The sequence below is a fragment of the Dipteris shenzhenensis genome, chromosome 12 (assembly GCF_047967505.1).
Source record: "Dipteris shenzhenensis isolate YYH24624 ecotype China chromosome 12, Dip_SZ_1.0, whole genome shotgun sequence".
In the NCBI taxonomy this organism is placed as follows: Eukaryota; Viridiplantae; Streptophyta; class Polypodiopsida; order Gleicheniales; family Dipteridaceae; genus Dipteris; species Dipteris shenzhenensis.
In genome coordinates this window covers 35699736-35722443 of record NC_141607.1, presented here as the reverse complement: position 1 = coordinate 35722443, position 22708 = coordinate 35699736, and the positions used below count along the sequence as shown (strand labels likewise).

At 43.0% G+C, this 22708-nt stretch overlaps 1 pseudogene across 1 annotated transcript in view; it reads left to right on the top strand.

The window, feature by feature from the left end:
- Positions 1-4875: 4875 nt before the first annotated feature.
- Positions 4876-22708, top strand: part of LOC147896151 (beta-galactosidase 8-like) — a 105997-nt pseudogene continuing 88164 nt past the window's right edge. Inside the window, exons 1-3 of the transcript XR_015541857.1 lie at positions 4876-5052; positions 5145-5240; positions 5350-5462. The product of XR_015541857.1 is annotated as a beta-galactosidase 8-like (transcript). The remainder of the gene's footprint in view (positions 5053-5144; positions 5241-5349; positions 5463-22708) is intronic.

The following is a 22708-nucleotide window of genomic DNA, read 5'->3' as shown; positions in this document are numbered from 1 at the left end:
AAATCACCATTTGCAATTGGTTTTCATGACACAATGGTTTGGATGACATTTTTACAACCCTTCATGGAATTAATAATAACAAATATGCAAGTATTTTCTAAATATGATTGTCTAGGGCATATATAATAGGATATGTAGAAGGATTCTAGATATGATTGGTCCACGGCTTATATAATAGGATTTGTAGAAGGCTTCTCACATTAAAGATATGATCATCATATTGCACTGACAAGCAACATTCATCTATCCATTTGACATAATCATGCATTTGGTTCAATGCAAATCATCAATGCTGGACTTATTCACCTAATTTAGCTAATAGGTTTCCTGGCATGGTATGAAATCTAGAATGACACATAGCATCAGCAACAATTAGATTGGGGATTTTGGAGTTTGGTCTCCCTTAGGGCTTTTATGATTGTAGACTGCCTCATTCAACTAGACAAAGAGATAGCTGTGTAATTTTGATTGATGTAGGTTGGGTTAGACAGCCTAATTTTTCATGCAGACTCACGCCTATGACAAGGGAAGAAAATGATGAAGAAACACACTAAAAGGACAAAGAATGCATTTGAAAGCTTATTTTTAAAATTTCCCTTCAATATGAGAAAGAGAATACATATATAGAAATGTCCATATACTTGGCAAACCATGCACACCCCTTCCCTGCCATAAATCAAGGCTATATTGGGCATTAAAGTTTGATCATACATTATTTTTTTAGAAGATATTATATTGAGGCTCCAATGAGCTATTCACCCATATGGGGCTGTAGTATCACAATAGGGTAACACTATCATCTTGACCCACATCGGTGAACAAATATGGAGAGAGGAGATGAGGAGAGAGGGCATATCTAGAGAGCACACCACAAATGACTATCTATACACTACATCAAGTTAAAATAAAATATATATGCAAACACCATTAAGGTTAGGGCTAGGATTTCCAACCCTTTCCTTTTAGCATTGTATGTGAATATGATAACATATGATGTTGAAATCATTCCTCAACATCTTCCCTTAAGTTCAACATCATGAAGTAGGCCTTCCCTCATGATGATGATTATGGGGAATGGAAGAAGGACTGAGCAGTACATTCCATCACACCCCTTTAATGGGAATGCCCTTCATCTGAGTCAAACCAACAACTTGTCGATGCTTCTCAAAAAGCTCTTTCCCAAGTGGATTTGTAAAGATATATCACAATATTGCAATGTGATGATTCTATGTTTTGGGAAAAAATTCAGATCTGCATATTACAGAGAAACTCTTCTGCCGTTTCAATGACGCACAGGTAGATCTGTTGCTACTGCATCTAGGCTTGAACATGTTTGAGAGAGGTAAGTGTGGAAAGAAATCCCGTAATGTCTCATTAACCATCCCTTGGAGATAGATAGCACAAAGTAAATGGCACAAACTAAAGATCACTTGTGCATGAATTTGGTAGTAGTACATAGATGAAACAAGGCAAACTATTGTGCAGAAGAATGTGATGAAACTTGCTCTAATACTAGTGTGAAGACTTGAACAATGAGGGCTATGAGTGATCATTCCATCTAGCCTCGGATTCTTGCGAGAGCTTTCCAATTTTCCTTTTTGCATTAGCTCTCTTTTCTTTTTCCTCTTAGTTGGAGCTCCCTCTAGGATCGCCCCCCATGCCCAATGCCCACCATGTGGCACATTATTGGTGTGCCATGCATGCTTGAAGGACCTTACATTATACCATTCTTATGGGCATTTACAATGGCACATTCAACTAATGCCTAGATCTAGGATTACCCCCCAGACCCTAGCTTTTTATTCCACCTTAGCGAGCATTGTCTAGCCCTCTGGTTTCATACCTCACAATAATCGAACCATGAAGCTTTCATTAGTATGGCTAACTTAACATCCTGATTGTCTAACATTTGAGTTCTACATTGCCTTTTGGGATCTATTAGGAGAAGATGTGGTAGAGCTAATTAATGCTTCTAATGCTAGAGGAGGTCTATCCCCAGATGTTAACTTGGGTCTTGTAAATTAATCCCTAAACATTAGAGTCATTTAGAATTTGGGGATTGGAGACTTATTTTCATTTAGAACACACTAGATAAAATCATGGCCAAGTCAATGGCATTGAGAATTCAAAAGGCTTCTACTTGGGTAGTGGATTGGGAACAGTGTGGGTTTAAGGCAGTGATTAATTGACCCTCACGGCTAGAGAAATGCATCTAAATCTTGTTGGCACTTAATTACACAATAAATATCCTTTTAAGGTTTATGAAGCTTCAAAGTATATGATCTAATTGTGGAACCTCAAAATTCTTAACATTCACTATTCAAAGCCATTAATCCATAATGCAATAAAATCAAGAAGGCAAGTAAATACAGATCTTTATATGAATCATCTAAGCCCTAGTGTAAACAAGCTTGAGCTGATATTAAACCGTAATCCTATGGTTGTGAAAGAATTAGAAATAGGAAAACATAGTCATGATCCCAAAAAGTTTCCTTGGATCATAACACATGTATGAACTATTCCTTTTATTATGTGATTACAATGTGTGATCACATAAGACATGATCATGACATGCAAAACACTATCCATCTTGTTGGTTCACCCCATGTCCCTATGTTTCCTCGGTCACTTAGCTAGGTTCATTTTTTAGGACTTGCTAGTAGTCCTTTTGGGTCCATGTGTGCCACTAAGGGCTTATCCTAGCTATTTATAAGAGGTAGGCCATCAAGTTGGGTTTTGAGCTCTCATCAAGAACTTGAAATCTTAGAGATCCTTGATATACATGTTTATTTAACAACGAAGGTCAATCTAAAAAGAACTTGCTCTTTTGAGCAAGTTTTCTAACTTATCATGAGCATATTGAGGTAACCACCCTAAATTTTCCTTCTTAATGTAGATAATAGTCACAGGCCTCAACATCAACCAACATGCAATAGAAAGTCCTTATTTAAAGGACCTCATCTCCTACCTCACATTTAACTCATATATAGTGGCTCTTCTTTCTTAGCTAGCTCCTGCCATGGGCACTAGATCACTTTTTTAAATAGGTGGCAGCGTATGCTTTTTGCTATTCCAAAATATCTTCCTTGAGTCTCTCATAAGGCCTCAAGTGAGCCTCTACTTTTTCATGCACTAAAGTGTCTCAATTTCCTTACTAAACACTATATTCATTCATTTTGAACTATTGTTTCCTTTTTGGATAGAGTCCAAAAATCCTTTCCAAATCAAAAGTTAAACTTCTGGCACTAGTATTTCCCAATAAAAGGTTTATTTCCTCAGACTATAATTTAGCACTAATAATGCAAAACTAAGAAACATAATTTCTTCCTTAGTCTATATTTGAAAAATCTATGTTTAATTTTTGGATAAAGCTAAAAAATCCTTCAAAAATGAAAAGTTGATTTTGAGACACAATGTTTTGATCTCTGTCTGAACCTTCGTCCTTGCTCCCGTCACTTCATGTTTGTAGTGTTATCAATTAAAATATTTATATTCTTTTTTCTTTATTTTCTTTTTCCAGAGAATTAAAAAAATAAAATTAATTAATTAATTGATTGATTGATACTTAATGAATAATTAGCACTGTCGCCTTAGAGGCAGTGCTATAGTGAAGGATTGAAGCTGTTTTGTGAATTTCCATGTGTAATTTTAAAAAAACTATTAATTTAATGTTTTAAGTGCTATTTATGAAGGCCATCCCTTTTAATAGGCCAACTCCTTTTTAGAAATCATCTGCTTTCTCTTTGGCATCCAAAAGCACTTGCTTTACTACTATTCTAGGAGGCAATTGAGCAGTGTCGTTTATTTCCCTTCCCTTTCCCCACTCTCTACCCCTTTCAATCCTCCCCTTAGTGTTAGAAACTCAACATTGCAAAGTCACCGTTATGGTTTACTTATGAAAGTCAACGTGAGGGTTGACTTGTAGTGAGTGTTTTATGGGCTTTGGTGTCAAAGGGAGATACCATCGTGCCTCACGTACTCGTGTTACCTCCCTCCTAGCCTACCTCCCTCTGTCCCCTACCCCTTACCTCACACCTTCCCTACCCTACCCTACCCTACCTGCCCGCCCCCCCCCTCACCCCCACCCACACCCGTTTCCTCTCCCCTAGAGGCAGCCATGCCTCTTTTCACCCCGCAAACCTCCTAAACTTCCCGAGCCTCTCACCTCCTACACTCTCCCACTACCCAATTGCATTTGATCTGTCAAGGCCAATGAGGCTCAAGTCTGCATCATAGACTGGTACATACCTTGTGGCAATAAATGGTCGAAGAAGGTTCTCTTTCCACTCACAGATCTCATCCAGAGTCATGACTGGTGTATCATCAATGAAGTGATGTGGATAACTCCATGCTGGAGGCGGTCTGATGCTCTGTGCAAGAGGCTTCCCCGTGTGAGCCCCGTGTACTGACGAGAGTGTCTACCCATGTTCTACCCTACCTCCTAAACTCCCCCCTTAAAAGCCCCGCTGTCCATCCCTACCCCACTTATTGCTCTCTGAAAATCCCCTTCACGTATGTCCCCTTATCTCTCCTTTTTCCCTCTGCCCCCTATCTTTAAAACATCTCCCTGCTCCTCGAAAATTCCTTGTAGTGCCCTTTCAAAAATAACAATAGGATAATGTGAAACTAGCATAATAGCTTGAAGGATGAAGGATGACGTGGACGTAGACCCAAAAAGCATGGAGGGCGAAGGGGGGCGTTGGATGAGACGATCGGACGGTGGAGGTGAGATGCATGCAAAGCTTTTTGAATTTGAGTGCGACAAGCGCTTTTCGATGATATGGATAAATACCAGAAACCGTGATCTTCGTTTTTTGCGAACTTCGATCACACACCTTCATCGTTTTGCTTCTTCATTGCTCACCAGCTTCATCCATGGCTCCCAGCTCCTTTCTATCCCTCCCTTGCCTCCTCCTCCTCCTCCTCTCCTCCTTCCCTTTCCCCACTTCCTTCGCTCAAAACGTCACCTACGACCGCCGCTCTCTCCTCATCAATGGACAACGCAAATTGCTCATATCCGCATCCATCCATTACCCTCGGAGTACCCCACAGGTTTTGCTTCGCTCTTCGACAAGTTTCTCGTACTTTACGCTTCCGGAATATATGTATCTTACAAGGTCGTTCATGCATCCTGCTTGTTGCAGATGTGGCCGGACCTCATATCTAAAGCGAAGGATGGTGGCGTCGACGTCATCGAGAGCTACGTATTTTGGAATATGCATGAGCCTCAGCAGGGAACGGTGTGTAAACGCCATAATTCAATTAGTGACACAGTTTGGCGTCCCGGTTTAGCTATATGTGGTACAAAGCGGACAGGGAGCTAAGCTGCTCACTTTGATGATATTGCAGTATATTTTTGAAGGAAGATTGGACCTCATCAGCTTTATAAGGGAGACACAGAAAGCTGGACTTCTTTTTCACCTTCGCATTGGCCCGTACGCTTGTGCAGAATGGAATTATGGGTACGCTCGAGATTCCATACAACGTTCATGATTTTTCGTATTTTTTTCGTAACACTGCTGATTGTTACATCTTAAACGCTTATTTGATCCTTTTCTCGTCTTCTAAGCACGATAGTTATCGGATGAAAATTGGCGAACCCAGTTTACATTGCTGATTAAGACTGAGGTTAAATCTAAAACGCTTATTTGGTCCTCTTCTCGTCTTTCAAGAACCAAAGTAATCGGATGATAATTGGCGAACCCAGTTTTGCACATGTGCCACACAATCTGTAAACGCCATGGATCCATACAGAAAAAGAGGGCGGCAATGCCACACGATGCGTCCTTACCAGGGGATATAGAGTTTCGAGAGTTTGAGTTATAAGCCGAACTATTGAAAAGGATGGTAGACACTGCTAGTCACCAACTACAGTTTAGGAGCTTACAGTCCGAACAATAAGATCAAAGAACCCAAACCATCCACTTTCAGCACGATCTGAGGCTCGGAAATTCAATCAAGCCACAGACAGAGCTCCATCACAGAGAGAGCCAAGCTATGATTCATGACCTGCAGGCCTTATGCATGATTGCAAGGGTCTTCCCTCAGCTTTGACGTATCCTTGGACTTGCCTAAGGCGGGGAAAGAGAAGCCCAATCAATCTTGTACCAAGTGGGGCGGTTCCATGCACACTTATATGTATACATGCACGTGCCCATGTGCGCAAGCCCCAGCAATAATATCTGACCGTATTAGCGGCGTAGGACTATACACTATCAATCCTGGTGTTGCAACTATAATAGATTTCTTGCTTTGTTTTGGAAACTTCTAGAAGAGTTATTTCTTTCAATGAATTTACAATTTTCGCATGCCATACTTGCTAGTGCGTATTTCTCAGTGTTTCTGAAAAAGAAACAATTGATGGGGAGCGCATTGAAGTCTGCAAGCAGATTTCAAAGGGATTCTTCTCTGACAAACTTAATTTAGAGGTCCAAGAGCTGAATACAAGGAATCTAATTTATCATCCACACCCATGACCATTGAATTATAATTCATTTCGAATTTGTCTCGTACAATGTCCTGTACGGTGCTGTATTCACCTAACTCCTTTGCCTATACGACTTACATTGGCTGATGCACTCAGCTCTGGAGCCTGTTTGCTTTCTGAAATGATTTCAGAAGTTTACAGGACTTTTCACGACAAGAAATTGGGGGTGAAAGGTCGTGTCACATGATGCCTTGCTTATCGAGACCATGTTGGCAGCTATGAGACATTTACATTTCATATCTCCGCTCACACTGCTGGTAGGAGGCTGAGGGCCAGAGGCATTTTCTCTGGGGTGTTTCTGTGATGTGTTGGCTCATAGGCAATCTTGATAGAGTCACTTTACTAGACACTCTTTGTATATTATGTGGAAAGGAGCATGGCTTATTCGGGAGGGTTGGACTCTCCATTTTCAAAAGTAGCTAGCCTGATGATCCTGGTAATGGGGGCCTATACTGTGAGAGAGGATTAAGCCCTTCGCACCAGCTCTCCTGACAGGAAATTTTATGAGAGAGGAGCACATCGGGAAGGCTCATTGTGTAGGTGGTCTGGCTAGTAGCATCCTGTACAGGTTTGCATGGTTAATCAATATGCCTCACGTTGCTCTAGCATGCATGCAAAATCAAGTCCTCTTCCTATATAAAGGCCCTCAACCTCATTCGTTCCATCAGCATGATAGGTTGTCACACCATTTTGGGTGGCACTCCATTCATACCTTTGTAGAAGACCACAAGTAGTCTTTACATGTTATTTCCCATAGGTCCAAGAGCCAAGTAACTTTCAAGGTGTTGTAGAATCCAGGAATGGGTTAATGTCATGGAAGAAGAATATAATAACTGAATTCTAAAAAGGAGGCATAGGAGTTGGTGGAATCACCTAAGGGAAAGAATGTCATTGGATACAAATGAGTCAACAAGGTCAAGCACAAAGACGTGGAGAGGAAATCCTAATGGAATAGTGACATGAACATCTACTATCGATACTTATATAGTCAAGGACTAGGCTGTAGATTTACGAACACACAAGACAAAAAAGCGAGAGGAAAGGGACTTTAGCAAGGAAGCAAGGGAGTGAGGGGGTATGTGGAGAAGGTAGAGGGGAGGATGGGGAGGGATGAGAGGACAAGGAGGGGTGTAAAGGGGTTAAACAGTGAGGTATATGGGAGGCAAGGAGCAATGAATGCTGGGATGTTTGAGAGGAAGGTGGAGGTGCTATGCAAAAATATGAGGTTAGAGTGCAAGCAAAGTGTTTGGACCAACTTCCCCACATTCCCTTTTCTACCACTCGCATGAGCGACATTTGTTGGAGCAGTAGACGCCACATGAGGTTTTTGGACCTACCTATGACCTAGCTCAACCTGAGAAAGGTTTTCAGTTGGTAGCATGTGGTTGCCTTCCTGTTGGCCCTTGGCTAGAGCAGATGAGGAGAGGAGCCTAGAGATATCTGTACCATTGTTGTGGGGCACAGGACCTAAAGATGGAGAGGATCTGGCGGTGAGCTTCTCTTAAGGATATGGCGGTATTCACATGGGGTATGGTGGCTTAGCTGATAGAGGGGCGACACACCTTCATATAGAGATAATCTCCTTGGTGGCTGGGCGGCCGTTGCCTCTTCTTTCAGATGATGCCCGAAGTTGTCACGGAGGGAGGACAATGTCTAGGACACTAGCTAGTATCGCCATTTCAAACATTTGGGTTCCTAATTGCAGCCTACTTATGGGGGGACAATAGGTTTGACCTATGGCTACCCTTGTCAATATTTGGCATGATACCATCTACACCCTATGCACCATTTGGAAGCCAGGCACAAAGGGTTCTAGGAAGACTGCTGAGAGGCAGGAGCATTTTCGCAAGGCTTGGCCTACAAGAATCTTTTACACTTTCATGGATCAAGGATTTCATTGGTTATATAGGCCTCCACACAGCTTCCAAGGTTCCCAAGAAGTAGGATGCATGGCAACTAGCTTTTATAGGCCAAAGCCTCACGGATAGCTACTACAGGTCGTTGACCGTACCCTTTGTGTTGTTTTCAAAATTTAATAGAAGGTACTTTTCTCTGACAAAAAAGCACTTAAGTTTTGTGTTGACTATCGACCTGCATGTGAGTTGAGACCTATAGGTTTGGACACACACAAGCACAATCCTGGTGAAGGCCTTCTTACCAACTCCATAAACCTATGTATACTATGATTTTGGGAAACATCAAAACAAACCAGCATGCTTTCCGTTTCAACATTTTGATACTGCTGCAGGATGTATACATGGATTCAGAAATGTGACCTGGATCTGAGTTCAGGACAGATATGTCTTTCTATCCAGATCCCTTAGCTGTTGCAGTACTGTCATGCAATTGCCCAACACCTGGGTATATGTATTTGCTAATGCACGTCTCTTAGCTTTTCCAAACTGTCTCAAGATTATACTGTCATGCCAATACCCCAACACCTTGGGTATATGTATTTGCAAAAGATGGCAGTAATCTTAGTGTTTCGTAGCAGATTTCCACAGGGCCTGGTTTTAAGATGGCATATCTAGCAACGACACCATCATAGACCAGCACAGCATTGCAAAACAAGTCTTGCTATTATGGTCGTCCATATAGTTTCATTAAAACATAATTAGGCAGGAAAAAAGCCTAATTTGTTAAGCCTTCTCTAAAATTAAAAGAAAGGCGTGGAAAATCAAGTGCATGCTCTTAACAACTACCAACCTTATCAGTGGCACAAGAATTTCTCATATACCCAGTATGTAAACAGCTATAAAAAATAATTAAGAAGTAAGGGAAACAAAATCCCAAATTTTAGGTAATTCTATAATAAAAAAAGAGACCCCAAAATAGATCTGTTTTGTATAGCTGATAGTTCTAGGAAAAGTAAGGTTAAGGTTGTCCAAAAACATTATGTTGGAACACATATGCTAAAGGGACATATTTGAATGCTACTTGTTCGAAAATTCTTGCTTTTGAGTATTTTTTCATGAAAACTTCCTTTACCTCCATGCTTTACACCATACAAGGTTTCAAAAAGATGCAATTAATGACCATTTGGAATCCTCTTGCTTTCCTCTTCGCGACAACTTCTCTCATTAAAGTATGCAAGGCCAATTCCATGACCGGTCACAAGCCGATCTTACTCTAGAGGATGGACACATTACCGCTGTCTTGTGACGTAAATATTCTGAGACAGCTTTCATCCTTGGAGATGTATAACACTTTTATTCAATGTATCCCTATCTATGTTCACGACCATTTGGTTTTTTCAAATTAAACCTTTACCTTCACCATCGCCGTTTGCTTATGTGGTTTTTTGAGAATTGACTCAATGAGATTCCTTCACAAATGAGTTGTCTCGCACATTGGTGGCATTGATAATGGATGATTCATATCAACAAGAAACATTGTTTAGGTCTCTAACCTACAACTCATTCTTGGCACTAGTACTTGTCCCACCATTTGAAGCTCCCAAAGCAGTGTTTCTTTAGACAGTTTGGAACTGTCTAGGGCATGTCCTCAATTTAGCAAGCACAATTTTTGTAGATAGAGCCACCCTCTTAGTTAGCATCTCCATCCCTAGTGGAGCTAGGATGGAGCATAGCTCTGTCTCCCCAACCTTATGAAGATGAGTAGAAAAAGACCTACAAAGCTTATGCCATCTCCTCCCACCCCATTCCGCCTTCTCTCCTTCCTGAAAATCTCTTCCTTATCGCCTTTCCACTTTGTGATCTCTTAAAACCTTTTGGGTCCCCTACTTTGTCATCCGTTATCCCAAACCCTTCCATGACTCTATGGGGTGGGGAAGGGGTTACCTATCTCCATTGGGCCACAATGAATTTTTAAAGACCAAGGAGGTATTATAGATAATGTGGCTCAATTGATGTTCGTGTATATATTCAATCCTATGCCTTATCCCCTCGGCCAAGGGGACTTCTTTTTAGAAAATGGTTCGGAATGAAAAGTGGTTGGAGATGCCGCCTTCTTTGAGTCTCGTATTGGTTTGGTATCACACCATATTCCTAGTTTCTTTTGTGTGTGTGTATGCGCATGTGTGCTTTTGTGTGTGTGTTGGGTGATGTCCTTTACGTGTGCAGAAAATGCATAAGGAAAAAATAAAAACAATTAGCAGATTTCTGCAGCACAAGACAAAGGCAAAGCACCGATTGTTTCTAAAGGCTCTACTGCATATGTATCCCCTTCCCTACCTTCACCTTCTCCAACACGGGGGGGGGGGGGGGGGGGGATTTGAATGATGCTGGGCAAAATTCTAGGAAAATGTTTTCAGCCAGGAGACCTTTGCCTTCTTGCACTTGAAATGGTACGTCATTGAATGGTAATATTCCTGAAGAAAATTCGGGCATTGACATTACATGGGCTGCAGTGACAGCATGTCCCACTCTTTTCCCAGAAGAGGAAGTTGCTACGTTGTTGTCTTCTCCTCAGGCTGTCTCTTCATCTCAGGGAAGAGTTTCAGATCCTGAGATTGACATGCAATCGTGAACAGTTTTTGATTGCCTTGTATATATTTCTCTTTAGAATATCAAATGCCTTACTCTCAATGTACAAGGTCTGTGTGACAGTAGAAAATAGAAGTTGATGTGGCTGTATGTCACTAAACTCTGGCCTGATATTGTAGCACTTCAAGAGCATAATCAGCATATGTATGCAGGCCAGACAGGACACTTTGCTGGCTATGATATGTTTTATGCGGGACAGCTTTCTTTTTCTGGTGTACTCTTTCTTGTCAGGCATGATCCTCAGCCAGTTGTTGCCTTTAATGATCCACATGGTAGATGGCTTGTGGTGCAGTGTCTCAACTAGGGAGAGGTTTTTGAATTTGCTTCTATCTATGCACCTCAATCCACTTGGAGTAGAGGCTTGATTTGGGATGCCATGCAATCTTATCCTTGGAGACATTATGCCTTCATTTGTGGTGCTTTTAACAATGCTCCGCATCAGGGTGACAATACTTCTGGTAATACTCACATGTTGGCCTCTGAAAGGCAGAGTTGGTCTCAGTTTTTACTCCATGTTGGTCTTCTTGATTTTTGGAAAGAATTACAGCCCATGCAGCCTGGTTGTACCTTTCAACATAATGCACACTCCTCTTATCAGGCGCGCTTGGATCGCTGGTATCGAGTTGATCCACAGCATTCTGATAATTTTACTTGCAAAATATGGGTTGATTATGCTTTCACATACTCAGATCATGCTCCTCTCTGGCTCAGGGTTTCGTTTCATGACATGCCAGATGACAAGCTCTCACAAAAAAGGATGCTCATAATCAATAATAGTTACCTGGGACATGATACTTTCAAGGCCATGGTTTCTGATGCATTTCAGCCTCTTTCACATCAGAGTCTCATTGACATTGATTATGCTTGGACTGCTTTTGTTTCTAGAATGCAAGCAATTATTCGTGAATATGGGAAAAATTATACAAAAAATCTGAGAGACTCCGTTGCTCAGGCCAAAAGCATTTCTCAATCTTTGACTAAGCTCTGTCACTTTCGTGCTCTATCAGTGGAAGAAAATATGTACTTATGCCAGGCAAAACATTGTCTCCAATCCAATGATCACAGGAAAATTGTTAAGTGGGCGACCAGAGCACAACAAAGGGCTTTTTTTGGACAAAGGCTGCTCGTCTAAAGAGTTCTTCAAGAGTTTACATCACAAACGACAATCTGAAAATATCTGCAGAGTTATCTTGCCTGATGGGGTTTGGACTTCTTCTCGAGCCCAGCTTGCTGAAATTTGTGTTGATCATTTTTCTCGACATTTTGGGCTCATTTTGGGCATGCAGTTTTTTCTACTCATGAGGTTCTTTCAGCAAGAGACCTTTTATTGCATCATGTCAATCCAATTATTTCTCCTATGCAAGATTTGGAGTTGGAAGTTCCTCTCACTAAAAGAGAATTGTCTGATGCAGTAAAATCATGTGGTAGATGGAAATCTTCTGGTTGGGATGGTCTCACTATGGAATTCTTTCTTGAGTATTGGGATTTTCTTAATCCCACCTTGCTGTGTGATTAATTCTACTGGCAGAATCAATGCATGCCTACCTCATGGAGAAAAGGGTTGGTTAAGCTTCTTCCCAAGAAGCAACTATGTGAATCTTTGACTGATTGGAGGCCTATCACTCTCATGCCCGTTATTATAAGATCATTGCTAAGATGGTTGTTGATCGTATCAAAGGATTTTTTCATGATGGCCTTCATCCTACACAATATGGCTTCATTCCTCGTCAGCATATTACAGATAACATTGCCAATGCATATGTTGGCATAGAATATGCCAAATACATTGAGCAGAATGTTTTATTGCTACTACAAGTTGACATTGCTAAAGCCTTTGACACTATCCAACAGGATTTTATCTCGCAGATCATGAGAGCATTGGGTTTTGGGCACAAAATGCAGCATGTCATATATTAGGTCTACAGTGACAGTCAAGCTGCTTGTATCCTAGGCGCTTTGTAGTTCTGTTCGCCAAGGATGTCCGCTCAGTGTACTTTTGTATGCTATTGCCACACACCCGATGCTTCAATACTTGGATCACTTGGTTTTTACCCCGAAGAATACGGAGACGGACCTTTCTTCCCTTATGCATGCTCTCTCTATATATGGCATGGCTGCTGGTCTTCATGTTAATTTTCAGAAATCAAAGCTCTTACCATTGCATGCTAAAGACTGGCATAGTCTTTTATGGCCAGGGGAGATTGTTCCGCCTACTCACTTAGTTCGTCACTTGGGTTATCCTTTGGGTTGGCTGATAACCCGTCGTCAACAAACAGACTGGGTTCTTGAAAATTTGAAAAAGAAGCTTGAATATTGGAAAATGGCGACTTGGCCGTTGCATGTTAGGCTCTGGATATAGTGCAATCTATTTTGGTGGCATACGTTCAGTTCTACTTGCCTTTGATCATGTTTGGCAAGACACGTTGTGTGGATAAAAATGAAAAAATGTTTCTCACTTGTTGCATGTTGATGGGTGAGTGCATAGCTATGTACATAGCTAGTTGGTGGTGGCCTTGAGCTATGGATACCCTCATGAAGGACTCCACACAGATGATATACTTTCTTGAGATGGTAGAAACTTCCACAGGGACTTCTGGGAGATAATGAAGTGCAGTGTAGGTGCACGAGACAATTCAGTGCATGGTATCCAGAGTGTGGCGGAGTTTTGTTGTGGGATGACATGTACTCTTCATGGTTGTCCTGAATCCTTTTTGTATGAGGACATGAGTATTTTTTTGTCGTGGCTGTCTTGAAAATCCATTGTGTCGGGATGGTGTTCACCATATGTGGTAGTCTGGGCAACTAAATGCTAAGTGTTGGAGGCATGCAACTTATTGAATGCCTAACTCGAACCATATGTGCTTTAAGTGCCTTGGTGTAAGAATTTGAGGGAATCCTTGGGAGTGGTAAAAAGGCAAATATGAGGTGGCTAATTAAGAATGATGTGGCTGGAATGGCATGCATGCAAATGTGGCTACGTGAGGATGAAGGGAAGCTTCTAGTTGACGAGCTGGACGTAGATGGAGATGAGAGCTTGCAGGAAGATTCACGACGGAGATCGTGGGCACCTGGAGGATCATCGCGCAAAAAGGAGCTTATGGACGGGCTCTTCTGGGACGACGGGGAGAGCTCGGTGGTTCGGTGAGCTCCCAAGGAAGCTGCAGGGCGGTGGGCAAGAAAGCTCAGTAAGAGAAGGGGTCGCCACTATACGAGCCGAAGGACCACAGGAAGGCGGAAGAGAGGAGCTCAGAAGCACGAGGGTGTAGAAAGAGCTTTGGGAGTTGGGCATCGCTAGTACACATGCCAGGGAGTGCCTTGGACAGAGGAGGCATGAGTCTGTAAGTAGGGGAGAAGCTACGAGGTAGCTATCGACGTGTGAAGGCATAGACACACGACGGGGAGGCTGCTATGATCACGTGAAGGAGAGGCGACGGACTATGGCAGGCAGGTAATCACGTAGACTAAAGTAAGTTGGAGTAGCTGGAAGCTCCTGGACAGCAGTAGAAGGATCGCCACCACACGAGCGCTAAAGCTGGAGTGTGGAAGGACCTTCGCGATGATGAGGTAGAGCCTGGGATGTCGTGAGGCAGGATCTCGGGGATGCACGTAACTGCGGAAGGGGATCTCTACAAAGGATAGCGGACTGTTGCTCTGGAGAGTCTCTCAGGATCTGAGGTCGCTGTTGCACTGGGAGGGCTCCTGGAGGAGGCAGAGATCAAAGGGCCTCTTGATTGAAGAGGAGAACGATGAGCTAGGGAGGTGAATTGTTGCTCGGTGGGGAAGCTTTTGTGGATGGAGGACTTTGGTGATTGTGAATCTTGATTGCAGGTGGAGCACCTTGGAAGATAGAGGGCAGATATGGAGAGAAAAGAGAAGCAGGGCGTTGGCTATGATCATAAGAAGAATGACGAGGCTATTGCTTTTGGAGGAAGATTCTTGCTAAGGGCGACGAGTTTCTGAAGAGGGTGGGCATTACTTATGCTGTGGGAGTAAGGGCAGCAGATGGTTTTAGACAATGGGTTTCATGCAGTCCAAAGGTGCAAATCCAAAGTGAAGATGACATACTCTTGGTCGAAAAAAGAGCTCTGTGATTGTGGCCATACATGATCATGGATCTCGCAAGAAGAAGACTGGCCGATTGTAGTCTAGAATCATAGGAAGGACTTGTGAAATTCTTGGCTGCTTAAGTTTCTCTCAGTGTGGGTTCTCTCACAGAGTTGTGGCAGGTGTTCATGGCAGTTATGCAATTCTGAAGTTGTCATTCTCTGGAGTGTTATGTTTCATGGGTCATCTATGTGTTTCCTGATCAATCAGTAGGAGCTTGTGCAGGGCTGTGTAGTCCACTGGGTTTCTTTCTAAGGTTGTTAGGCTTCCAAAGGAAATGTGGCCAGAGTATGAGTTTGTATATAGAGGTGTGTAGGGACACAGATGTTGAATGAATCCCTTTTGCCTTGTGATGGTGTTGTTCTATTGTCTTAAACGTGGATGAGGGTGGCTGTGAAGGCGGATTAGGCTCTACTGCTTTTGTCCATCCACGTTTTGGTGCCTCCACGGAGGCCTCTGCACTTCAGTTTACAAGTGTGAAGCTGTGCAGTCAGTTGTAGTGTTGAAGAGCTGAGAGAGATGGCATAGGACTTTCTAGAGTTCTGGGGGATGCCATATAGTGAGATTCCTGGAAAAGATGGAATTTACAGCACTTATGACGGATAGGGCAACCCCTGAGATTTTGTTTCAGATCATGAATTATTGTTTGCAGGGAGATGCAAAAGCATGGTTACAGACTCAAGTTGCTACCTTCAGGACTGCTCATCCTCAGCAGCAAAATCCGGAGTATACAGTGGTGAGAGCAGCTTTTCTTGCACAGTTTGCACAATCCAGGAACCCTAATGAAGTTTGGAAAGAGCTGTGCAAAGTGAGACAGGAGGAGCAGGAGGTTGACCAGTTACCTGATTTAGTTTGGGAGGTTATGGAGTTTATGGTGTGAAGCTCTTGTGCCGGAGGTACCTCCTCAGATGATTAAGAGAGACTACCGCTTTATTTCAGGCTTGAAGCCTTCACTCCGTTTGAAGGTGGAGCTGAGGAATATTGATAGCTTTGAGGATGCAGTCCAAGTGGCTAGGGAGAAGGAGTGGAAAGTCAAGAGACTGAGGCAGCTTGGCATGCAAGAAGAGCCTAAGAATCTGGTAAGTAGCCTAGAAATGATCAACGCATATGCAGAGAGAGAGCCGGTGTCTATTCCTGTGCAGGATGATTCCCTGAAAAAGGATTTGCATGAAGCTGTGGAGCTGATGAAAACACTCAGCCTAAATTGGATGGAAACTGCAAAAAGAGGCAAAGGTCAGAATAACAGGAGAGAAGCTATGGCTGGAGGAGAAGGAAGTTCAGCTGGTGCAGGGAGAGGACCAGGTTATATCAGCAATGTTCAATGCTGGAGTTGTGGGGAGTGGGGACATATCAGCCCTCACTATGATAAGCCAGCCAGGGTAGGAGGAGATGTCTATCCTGAGTAGCAGAGAACAAATGACAGATCAAGTGACTATTGTATGGAGGTGAAAGATCTGAATCAGCTCTGTACCAGTGGTATGAAATGGGAGGATAAGGGGAAAGGAAAGGCAATTAGCTTGATCAAAATGGAGACCATACCAGAGATTATGTCTGTACCCATGCAGTGTAATATGAGCTTGTTGGAATATGGAAGCAAGAACTAGAAACTAGAAAACTAGAAGTGAAATAATAACAAGATTGAAAGACAAGAAGTACCTTGAGAAGAGTGTAGACAAGACACAAGCTAGATAGATTGATTGCAATGATGTGACCCGTGAATATATGGGCCAAAGTACAAGACATAAAGCAAGAGTGCTTATGGGATAATTGTAGAGGTGCCACATGGCACACACTCAAGACACAAAGACTAGAATAGACTTAGACAAATGTAGACTAAGGAAATAGTACACTTAGTGTGCACTTATCTCCAACACCCTCCTTAAGTGGACACTAGGAGTAAGACAGAAAGACAAGACTAGAAGACAGACAAAGAGACTGATAGACTGAGAGACAAGATAGAAGACATGACAGACAAAGATCCTGAGACACCCCTCCTCAAGTGATATCCTCATATGGGTCCACAAGGGTAGGGACAAGATGGATCTAAAACAAAACACAGTCAGATTGATAGACAAATAGACAGACAGACAAGACTAGATAGACAGAAGACTGACTGTAGTCAAACAGAAAGACCAAGACACTAGAACCCTTTGACCTACATCATCGGTGGTCAAAGTGGTAGACAAGAAATAGAAGTAATCAGAAAGCCCACTTCTCATCATATGAGGAAGGAACAGCAGGATCAGCTGATGGAGATGTTGCAGCAACATGGGCTGAGGTAGATGCAGGGGCTGATGTAGAGGGTTTTGAGTAGCAGTCCCTCTCCCGGTGATTATCACGGCCACAAATGGTGCATGGATGAGCCTTGAAACAGTCCTTCTCCATATGATTAGTTTTGCCACAATGGGTGCAAGGCTTTCTTACCTTAAGAACTTCCTTTCTTTGCTAAAAATGCAGTGTCAGTTACCTTTCGTTGTTGAGTTCTTTCTTCCTCTTGGAGAGCATTGATGATACCTTCAAGAGAAGGATTATTGTGATACTTGAAGGTAGTGACAAGAGTAGCATAGGTGTCAGGTAAGCTTTTGAGAAGCACAGGAATAGCAATATCTTCGGAGATGGGGGACTTCACTGATGCAGGCTGAACCATAAGACTGCGAAGATAATTGACATGAGAGGCTATAGTAGCTCCCTCCTGCATATGTAGATCAAAGAATGAGATCATAAGTGCAATCTTAGAGTTTTTAGATCTGGGTGCAAAAAGGGTATCCAAAGTGATCCATGCTTGAGAAGCAGAGTGTATGTCGGAGATGTGATGAATGTAATCATCTCCCATGCAGTGTAATATGAGCTTGTTGGAATATGGAAGCAAGAACTAGAAACTAGAAAACTAGAAGTGAAATAATAACAAGATTGAAAGACAAGAAGTACCTTGAGAAGAGTGTAGACAAGACACAAGCTAGATAGATTGATTGCAATGATGTGACCCATGAATATATGGGCCAAAGTACAAGACATAAAGCAAGAGTGCTTATGGGATAATTGTAGAGGTGCCACATGGCACACACTCAAGACACAAAGACTAGACTAGACTTAGACAAATGTAGACTAGGAAAATAGTACACTTAGTGTGCACTTATCTCCAACAGAGCTGTAGGCTGGAATTGGAAGAGGAACCTGAGGAGACAGTCATAGACGAAGAGACACAGAGTGAGACAGAGGAAGAGAGCATCTCATCAGAGAAAGAGAGTCAGTTGTCTTCACTATTGAAGAAACCAGATGTTGATGTAAGGGAGCTGGAAATCATTACACTTATGAATGGAGGCTTGTCAGTTGCTATGGAGGAGGGTGTTGCTCAACCAGATCTGTGTGAGGTGGTAGAAGAGAGCCCGAGAGAAGGGGTTGCTGCCACAGATGGCAGAAAGGTTGAGAGCCCGTTAAAGGCAGCTAAGGATAAGTCTGTGTGTGTAGATGATGATCATGCTCCAGTGTTGTGTGGTGATGATGTGCATATGATGGCTGAATGCAATCAGTTCGTGGTTGACACTGTGATTGTGCATACTGAAGAGGCTGAGGTTTTAGGTTCAACAAGTGAGGAAGAGAGAGGTGAAACTAGCAGTGAAGATGAGAGCTCAATCATGTCTGATAGTGATGAAGCTGAAGTGGCTATTACTGATAAAGTGAAAGACCTACAGTTAAAACACTTAGTTTGGGTGGGGCCAGCAAGTGTTGATTGTGTGCATGTGGACTGTGATGTGTATGATGAGGTTAAGATTCAGTGTTTACAAGATGATGGTGATTCAGATGATGAGCTGGATTGTGTTTTTGATGATGCACTGGATGATATGTTAGCATTGATCTCTTTGAAAAAGAATGTAAACACTAGTATGCATGTTGAGCAGGATGGTAGTGATAGTGTGGTTGATCATCAGCTGGATGCTTTACTTGATGATACCCTTGTGGGTTTTGCACCTGAGGTCGGTAATGACAAGAAAATATGTACTTCTTATGACTATTCAGAAAATGAAAATGTCAGTGAGGACAGGATGCATAGCAAAGCATGTGTTGATATGTTTGAGCATTCTATAGGTGGGAAGGATGTTTGTTTGCTCCTGGGTGATCTTGATAATTCATGTGATGGGTTAAGTTTTGAAATTTATAAGGTTGAGGCAAAAGGGTATGTTGAGAAGTCCCTAATCACAGATTATGAGCTGGTGGTGCTCGTAAGATCTATGTGTGAGGTAGTGACCTCAAAAGATGTGGCTCATGTGAAGATGAGAAAAACTCATGATACAAGTGTGATGGCTAATAGCCAATGGAGTTGTGTGATGTCTTGGCAAGATAAGCTATGGGATCCTGGAGGCTTAGTGAGGATGTGGGTATATGGAAGGAGCTGGTGGCTATATCAATTTGGTGTGTTGTTGATTCCTTTTGATCCACGGGGATGGTGGATTATGCATATCTGGCAATGGAGGGTTCAAAGTTTTCCTTTTGATCCAGGAAAAGAAAAGCAGAGGCATAGAGTACAAGCTTGCTTTGTTTTTTATCCAGGCGGTTTGCTGATGTTTTTCTTTAGCTGCTGGACATGAATGTCACAGCAGAAGACAAGGGGTTGCTAGAGATGTGTGGATAAAAATGAAAAAATGTTTCTCACTTGTTGCATGTTGATGGGTGAGTGCACAGCTATGTACATAGCTAGTTGGTGGTGGCCTTGAGCTATGGACACCCTCATGAAGGACTCCACACTGATGATATACTTTCTTGAGATGGTAGATACTTCCACAGGGACTTCTAGGACATAATGAAGTGCAGTGTAGGTGCACGAGACAATTCAGAGCATGGTATCCAGAGTGTGGCGGAGTTTTGTTGTGGGATGACATGTACTCTTCATGGTTGTCCCGAATCCTTTTTGTATGAGGACATGAGTATTTTTTTGTCATGGCTGTCTTGAAAATCCATTGTGTCGGGATGGTGTTCACCATATGTGGTAGTCTGGGCAACTAAATGCTAAGTGTTGGAGGCATACAACTGATTGAATGCCTAACTAGAACCATATGTGCTTTAAGTGCCTTGGTGTATGAATTTGAGGAAATCCTTGGGAGTGGTAAAAAGGCAAATATGAGGTGGCTAATTAAGAATGCTGTGGCTGGAATCAAGAAAGGCATGCATGCAAATGTGGCTACGTGAGGATGAAGGGAAGCTTCTAGTTGACGAGCTGGACGTAGATGGAGATGACAGCTTGCAGAAAGATTCACGACGGAGATCGTGGGCACCTGGAGGATCATCGCACAAAAAGGAGCTTATGGAGGGGCTCTTCTGGGAAAACGGGGAGAGCTCGGTGGTTCGGTGACCTCGCAAAGGAGCTGCAGGGCGGTGGGCAAGAAAGCTCAGTAAGAGAAGGGGTCGCCACTATACAAGCTGAAGGACCACAGGAAGGTGGAAGAGAGGAGCTCAGAAGCACGAGGGTGTAGAAAGAGCTTTGGGAGTTGGGCATCGCTAGTACACATGCCAGGGAGTGCCTTGGACAGAGGAGGCATGAGTCTGTAAGTAGGGGAGAAGCTACGAGGTAGCTATCGACGTGTGAAGGCATAGACACACGACGGGGAGGCTGCTATGATCACGTGAAGGAGAGGCGACGGACTATGGCAGGCAGGTAATCACGTAGACTAAAGTAAGTTGGAGTAGCTGGAAGCTCCTGGACAGCAGTAGAAGGATCGCCACCACACGAGCGCTAAAGCTGGAGTGTGGAAGGACCTTCGCGATGATGAGGTAGAGCCTGGGATGTCGTGAGGCAGGATCTCGGGGATGCACGTAACTGCGGAAGGGGATCTCTACAAAGGATAGCGGACTGTTGCTCTGGAGAGTCTTTCAGGATCTGAGGTCGCTGTTGCACTGGGAGGGCTCCTGGAGGAGGCAGAGATCAAAGGGCCTCTTGATTGAAGAGGAGAACGATGAGCTAGGGAGGTGAATTGTTGCTCGGTGGGGAAGCTTTTGTGGATGGAGGACTTTGGTGATTGTGAATCTTGATTGCAGGTGGAGCACCTTGGAAGATAGAGGGCAGATATGGAGAGAAAAGAGAAGCAGGGCGTTGGCTATGATCATAAGAAGAATGACGAGGCTATTGCTTTTGGAGGAAGATTCTTGCTAAGGGCGACGAGTTTCTAAAGAGGGTGGGCATTACTTATGCTGTGGGAGTAAGGGCAGCAGATGGTTTTAGACAATGGGTTTCATGCAGTCCAAAGGTGCAAATCCAAAGTGAAGATGACATACTCTTGGTCGAAAAAAGAGCTTTGTGATTGTCGCCATACATGATCGTGGATCTCGCAAGAAGAAGACTGGCCGATTGTAGTCTAGAATCATAGGAAGGACTTGTGAAATTCTTGGCTGCTTATGTTTCTCTCAGTGTGGGTTCTCTTACAGAGTTGTGGCAGGTTTTGATATAGCATGTTGTTCATGGCAGTTATGCAATTCTGAAGTTGTCATTCTCTGGAGTGTTATGTTTCATGGGTCATCTATGTGTTTCCTGATCAGTCAGTAGGAGCTTGTGCTGGGCTGTGTAGTCCACTGGGTTTCTTTCTGAGGTTGTTAGGCTTCCAGAGGAAATGTGGCCAGAGTATGAGTTTGTATATAGAGGTGTGTAGAGACACAGATGTTGAATGAATCCCTTTTGCCTTCTGATGGTGTTGTTCTGTTGTCTTAAATGTGGATGAGGGTGGCTGTGAAGGCGGATTAGGCTCTACTACTTTTGTCCATTCACTTTCAATGTTTCATTTATGTTCACCCAAGATGCATGGGGGCTTGAACATTTTGAATATTCATGTTCATATCCTTGCTCATAAAGGGAAATTGATGTTATAATTCATGCACGGGGTTCAGCCTAGGGCTGCCATGATTCGTTTCTTGCATTTACAAATCACCACCCCTGCTTTTGGTCATTGGCAGCCCACGTAGTGGGATTTTCTCTTTGGTTCTATTGAGGGCAAGGTCAAAGGCTGTCCTTTTGTCTCCAACCTATTATTGAATTGGAAGCACATTCTCTCCCATTTGGAATGGCATGGTTGTGATTCTATGCAAGGCAACTCTTGAGAGCTGAAAGCATACATTGGTCTAGAGCTTTTGCTCTGCCTCTTGCAGTGCAGGAACCTAGACGCTCCTATTTTCTCACTTTCAAAGGTATTTTCGGTGGCAGATGTCATCCATGATGATGGTACTCTCTTTTCCTTTGGCAGCTACAAAATATCGTGTGGGGATGCATTATCCTCCTGTTTGGCGTACCATTGATTCTATGCTTCAGCCTTTTCTGCCGGTTCCTCCTCTTGAGATTGAAGACAAGCTTCATGACTGAACTATTCAACCTTCTGTGTCCACATCCCGTCCGCTGAAAATTTCTCATATTACGGTATCGGCATTGTATAAAGTTCTGTTGTCTTCACCTTGGTCTTCGGACCCGAGCAAATCAGATTTGGCATATGCATCAACATGGTGGTGGAAGAGACTACGCTATATTGGATTCTAAAGTTTCTCTTCGGCAACAGATTTTCTGGTGGTGAGTTTTGTTGGGAGTTTTCCTGTCTGGGCAGCTTATGGCATGCAGACATATTGCTCCTACTGTTTG